Below are 6,115 nucleotides of genomic sequence, written 5' to 3' on the forward strand. Positions count from 1 at the left end.
ACCCCCAACTATGCACCCTGAGGGGATTCAAGATAGAGAAAAAAAGAGTGCTGGTCCTAGATAGTTGAAAGTGAAAGTTGCTCTGTTGTGTCTGACTCTTTGCCATCCCATACCATCCATGGAATTCTCCAGGCCCAAATACTGGAGTGGGTACCTTTCCCTCCTTCAGAGGATCTTCCCAAACCAGCGATCAAACCTAGGTCTCCCACATTGCAGGCAGATTCTTTACCAGCTGAGCTACAAGGGAAGCCCGAGAATACTGGAGTGGGTGGCCTATCCCTTCTCCAGTGGATCTTCCTGACCCAGGAATTGAACTGGGGTCTCCTGCCTTGCAGGCAGATTCTTTACCAACTACACATTGGGTATATATCAAAGGATGATTTCAAAGAACCTAGACTCTTGGATTTTCCCATACCTAGAAAAGTGCTAAGTTCATTAACCTGAGATTCTAGTTTTTCTTTAGGTGCGTGCTCAGTCGTTCCAGTCATGTCAGACTCTTTGTGACCCTATCGACTGTAGCACTCCAGGCTCCTCTGTGCCTGGGATTTTCCAGGCAAGAATACCGGAGTGGGTTGCTATGCCCTCCTCCCGGGGATCCTCCACACCCAGGAATTGAACTTGAGTCTCCTGCAGTTCCTGCTTTACAGGCAGATTATTTGTTGCTGAGCCACCCAGGAGGTACCCTGGTTTTTCTTTATTCTAATATTTCTAATATTTTGATGTTTTGACTACCTGGGTTTTTTGTTTTTTGTTTTTTGTTTTTTTCTCTCAAAAACCCCTGTATCTCTTGGCTCCTCCCTTACCTCTTCTGAACAGTCCCTCAGAGCCACCTGAGAGGCTGTCTCTTGGGTTTAAATCCTCAGTATGTCCACTGAGTAAAACACAATTCTCACATTTTATCACATCTGTAAACAGTAGGATTCTTGTTTCAGCCCCAATCTCCAGTTCCTTACAACTTTTTGTTCTCTCGTATTGGCTAGAAACACAGTTGCTGTTGTTTAATTGCTAGTCGTGTCCAACCCTTTGCAACGCCATGGACTGTAGCGCGCCAGGCTCGTGTGTCCATGGAATTTCCCAGGCAAGAATACTAAAGTGGGTTTAGGTTGTACATAATTTTTTTTTAATTTTATTTTATTTTTAAACTTTACAAAATTGTATTAGTTTTGCCAAATATCAAAATGAATCCGCCACAGGTATACATGTGTTCCCCATCCTGAACCCTCCTCCCTCCTCCCTCCCCATACCATCCCTCTGGGTCGTCCCAGTGCACCAGCCCCAAGCATCCAGTATCGTGCATCGAACCTGGACTGGCAACTTGTTTCATACATGATATTATACATGTTTCAATGCCATTCTCCCAAATCTTCCCACCCTCTCCCTCTCCCACAGAGTCCATAAGACTGTTCTATACATCAGTGTCTCCTTTGCTGTCTCGTACACAGGGTTATTGTTACTATCTTTCTAAATTCCATATATATGCGTTAGTATACTGTATTGGTGTTTTTCTTTCTGGCTTACTTCACTCTGTATAATAGGCTCCAGTTTCATCCACCTCATTAGAACTGATTCAAATGTATTCTTGTGTATATGTACCACAGCTTTCTTATCCATTCATCTGCTGATGGACATCTAGGTTGCTTCCATGTCCTGGCTATTAAAAACAGTGCTGCGATGAACACTGGGGTACACGTGTCTCTTTCCCTTCTGGTTTCCTCAGTGTGTATGCCCAGCAGTGGGATTGCTGGATCATAAGGCAGTTCTATTTCCAGTTTTTTAAGGAATCTCCACACTGTTCTCCATAGTGGCTGTACTAGTTTGCATTCCCACCAACAGTGTGAGAGGGTTCCCTTTTCTCCACACCCTCTCCAGCATTTATTGCTTGTAGACTTTTGGATCGCAGCCATTCTGACTGGTGTGAAATGGTACCTCATAGTGGTTTTGATTTGCATTTCTCTGATAATGAGTGATGTTGAGCATCTTTTCATGTGTTTGTTAGCCATCTGTGTGTCTTCTTTGGAGAAATGTCTATTTAGTTCTTTGGCCCATTTTTTGATTGGGTCATTTATTTTTCTGGAGTTGAGCTGTAGGAGTTGCTTGTATATTTTTGAGATTAGTTGTTTGTCACTTGCTTCATTTGCTATTATCTTCTCCCATTCTGAAGGCTGCCTTTTCACCTTGCTAATAGTTTCCTTTGATGTGCAGAAGCTTTTAAGTTTAATTAGGTCCCATTTGTTTATTTTTGCTTTTATTTCCAATATTCTGGGAGGTGGGTCATAGAGGATCCTGCTGTGATGTATGTCAGGGTACTCTACACGTTCAGAGAAACTTCTCTAGTAACGAACTATAGAAATGATCCCTGAAAGTATAGTCTTTGTACGTAATTTTGAAGTGGACAACACCAATACTGTATTTATCAGACTCACTGATAATTAGTTTTTGCTCCAGGGTCTCTCTTATGTGTGCAAGTGAGCAAGCTCTTCTTTCTCTCCTTTGAACCACGTGTAATTGCACACACTGTAGACCCTTAGCTATGTTGGCATGTGTTTCCTAAGAACAAAACATTCTCTTATGTGACCACAGTAGTTACTGGGTTCAGTAAATTTAATACTCGGTTCAGTTCAGTGACTCAGTCGTGTCCGACTCTTTGCAACCCCATGGACTGCAGCACGCCAGGCTTCCCTGTCCATCAAGTCTTGGAACTTGCTCAAAGTAATGCCCATTGAGTTGGTGATGCCATCCAACCATCTCATCCTTCGTCATCCCCTTCTCCTCCTGCCCTCAATCTTTCCCAGCATCAAGGTCTTTTCAAATTAGTCAGCTCTTCACATCAGGTGGCCAAAATATTGAAGCTTCAGCTTTAGCATCAGTCCTTCCAAATTTAACACTAGAGCAATATTTTACACTAGCCTACCATCCACATTCTGGTTTGACAACTGGCCCGAGTATGTTTTATAATATGTACCCCTCCCCAGCACAGGATCCAGTCTAGGATTTGGGTTTTAATTGTGGTGTCCCTAATTTCCTCTAATCTGGAATATTCCACACTTGTGTTTTTGTCTTTTATGACAACAGCATTTTTGAAGAGTCGGGGCTTCTGTTTTGGAAACCGTGGTTCTTACTAGGGTCTGCCTAGGGCTCCCGTACGGTGGGGCCCAGGTTGAGGTCCTGGTACGAGCACTGACTGCAGTGGGATTGTGTCCTTCGTGAGAGTGCTGCTCAGTTTCTGCCTGGTACCAAAGACCATCTCTGGGGAGACCCTTCAGGACCTTATACCCATCTTTCTATTTTTAAAGCTCTTCTCAGGAGCCAGGAGCTCCCTGGTGGCTGAGATGGTAAAGAATCTGCCTGCAATGCAGGAGACCCAGGTTCGATCCCTAGGTCGGGAATATCCCCTGGAGAAGGGAATGGCAACCCACTGTGGTATTCTTGCCTGGAGAATTCCATGGACACACGAGCCTGGCGTGCTACAGTCCATTGGGTTGCAAAGGGTTGGACATGTCTGAGCGACTAACACTACTACTACTACTCAGGAGCCAGATACTCTTGTTTTACCTACATGATGTGAACCCTCAGAACAACCAAATGGAGATCACCCCGTTTTGTGGATGAGGACACAGAAGCTCAGAGCTGGCAGCAGCCAGTAAGCTGCAGAATCCACCTCTGAGCCCCTAGTCCTGCTCTTACCACACATGCATTAAGTGCCCACCACACACCACTCACAGGGCTTGTTAGGTGAATGTGTTACACTCCAAGCCCTCCAGCAGCACAGACTCTGGGAAAGAAGGACATGTCTGCAAGTAATAACCAGCCAGCCATGTTGCTAGAGACAAACACCACCGAGGTACCAGCTTTCCACTCTGAAGACTTCTTCGGTTAGAACTGTATAAATGTCCTTTTCTAAAGTAGAATCTTGAAAGTTGACTCAGCTATAGTAACATTATGCATAAGGGAGTAAATGATTGAATCTTACTTCTTTTCCTCCCATTTTATTATGAAAATTTTCTGACACAAATAATTGGGAGATTGGAATGTCCAGACGCCCATCACAGTTTTAATATTTTATCATATATATATATACATATATATATATATATATGTATTTGTCACACACCTCTCTTTCTGCCCATCCATTAGTTCATCTAATTTGGGATGCTCTGCAAGGTCACAGACATGGGTTCACCCCTAAGCACTTCAGCATGCAAGTCATTAGCTAAAGTTCAGTATTTGTTTACAGCTCATTTTGAAAGTAAAATGTGCTTACAGTGAAGTGTGTGAAACTAACGAGTACCATTTAATGAAGTGTGACAGATGCAGACACCCATAAAACCCCAATCCTTCTCCAGTTACAGAACGTTCCCATCACTCCAGGAAGTTCCCTCAGGCCCCTTCCGGCTACATCCTCATCCTCGTGGCCTTGGGGCAACTGCTAGATTAGTGATTCTCATCCTAGAACTTCATATAAATGGAATTAGCCTTTTCTCTTTTTTTGAGAAGCCTGTGGCTTTAGCAAACAGTTGCATATGTTCAACACAACTTTACTAGTCTCCAGATACATGTATATCTGTAAAAGGACTAGTTTAGGGACTTCCCTGGCTGTCCAGTGGTTAGGACTCCATGCTTTCACTGCGGGGTCATAGGGTCCATCCCTGGTCGGGGAACTAAGATCCGGGCAAGCCAAAAAGGTGGTGCAGCCACACACACACACACAAATTTAGTTTACAGGAAACATTTGCTTTAGTTGAGTGGTCAGGTTTGGAGGGTTGTAATGGCAAGCCCTCATACCAAGGTAGATGCATCGACAGACTAGATCAAGGCACATCCCAGTGCCATGTGAGTCAAAGTGGTCCCCAGGGCGGGAGGGTCAGTGACTCACAGAGTCAGCCCCAGCCTGGGGCTTCTGGGCCTTCGGACATCCTCAGATACATGTGTCCATACCGCAATGAAAGATACCAGGTTCCTTTGACCTCTTAAGATTCTTTTTAGTATTTCGAAACACCAGATAGAAGAGATACTAACCTTCCACAGGGCACCAGAGACTAACAAAACACCCCTTTCCGCCTTGGCTCTGGCTGATAAGATACAATCCTAATGGCTAATATTTCCGGAAAGCCCGCACTGTCACTGTCATGGGGTAGAGTGTTCCACACCTCCAATTTCATTTCGTGATACCAGTTAGAACTACAGTCTGTGCGTCTAAAAGTGAACATGTTTCCTCTAAATATGCGCTTTGTTTGGTAGTTTTTTAAAAACCTTCAAAAACATGAGGCCTCTGGAGAAAGAAAATGAATGAAAGGGCTGGGCTAGTAAGAGGCAGGCCCCTCTTCCGTTGGTTCCTAAGGAAATCCCTTCCTGGGGAGCTTCTGGGGTCCAAGTACAATAAATGACTTTTAAAATCACTCGATTATTTTAAATCATGTCTTGAAACTGTGAATAGTTCACATTATAGAAAGCTGAAAGTAAATTTGTGATGAATTGTTCTTTTTTAAAAAAAGACGGAAGACACTCGAGTTGTCTCCTTGATGCGAGGCAGGGGTCAGGAAGGCCAGCTTTAACTAACAGTGAGCATGGACAAGACATTTGACCTCTTTGGGCCTCAGTTTCTCTCTCTGAAATACATGGGTTTGAACTGATCACCTTGAAGGTCCTTTCCAGTGAAGTCCAGAGGGCTCTGACCTTTGACCTGAGACCCTCCTCCCTGGTAGCCTCCCCTCTGCTCTCCAAGTGGCCTCAGCGCCACTGAACAGCAGGGGGCACCCTCTACACAGGGAGCCCTCCCCTCCCCATAGGCTGCTGGCCGTCCAGGTGGAGACTGGGCACAGGCCAGCCACTCAGAATTCAGGGCTCAGCTGTCTAGAGCCAGCCCTTCCCAGGAACATCGGGGATGACCACGGCCTCAGAGGAAACCACCCATCTTGTATCTTTTCAAATATTTGTGAGATTGAAATATTTAAATGTATTTTAAGCATGGATACCATTGAAGATAATGGAAATCATGATGCATATTCTTATAATCGGGCTTCCCTGGTGGCTCAGAGGTAAAGAATCCTCCTGCAGTGCAGGAGACCAGGGTTTGATCCCTGGCTGGGTAAGATCCTCTGGAGAAGGAAGTGGCAAC

The 6,115-nt window shown here is 44.6% G+C and overlaps 1 pseudogene; it reads right to left on the bottom strand.

Moving 5' to 3' along the window:
* Positions 1–2,294: 2,294 nt before the first annotated feature.
* Positions 2,295–2,372, bottom strand: LOC112578971 (annotated as a pseudogene).
* Between the last annotated feature and the right edge of the window lie 3,743 nt (positions 2,373–6,115).

This window comes from Bubalus bubalis, chromosome 14, assembly GCF_019923935.1.
Source record: "Bubalus bubalis isolate 160015118507 breed Murrah chromosome 14, NDDB_SH_1, whole genome shotgun sequence".
In the NCBI taxonomy this organism is placed as follows: Eukaryota; Metazoa; Chordata; class Mammalia; order Artiodactyla; family Bovidae; genus Bubalus; species Bubalus bubalis.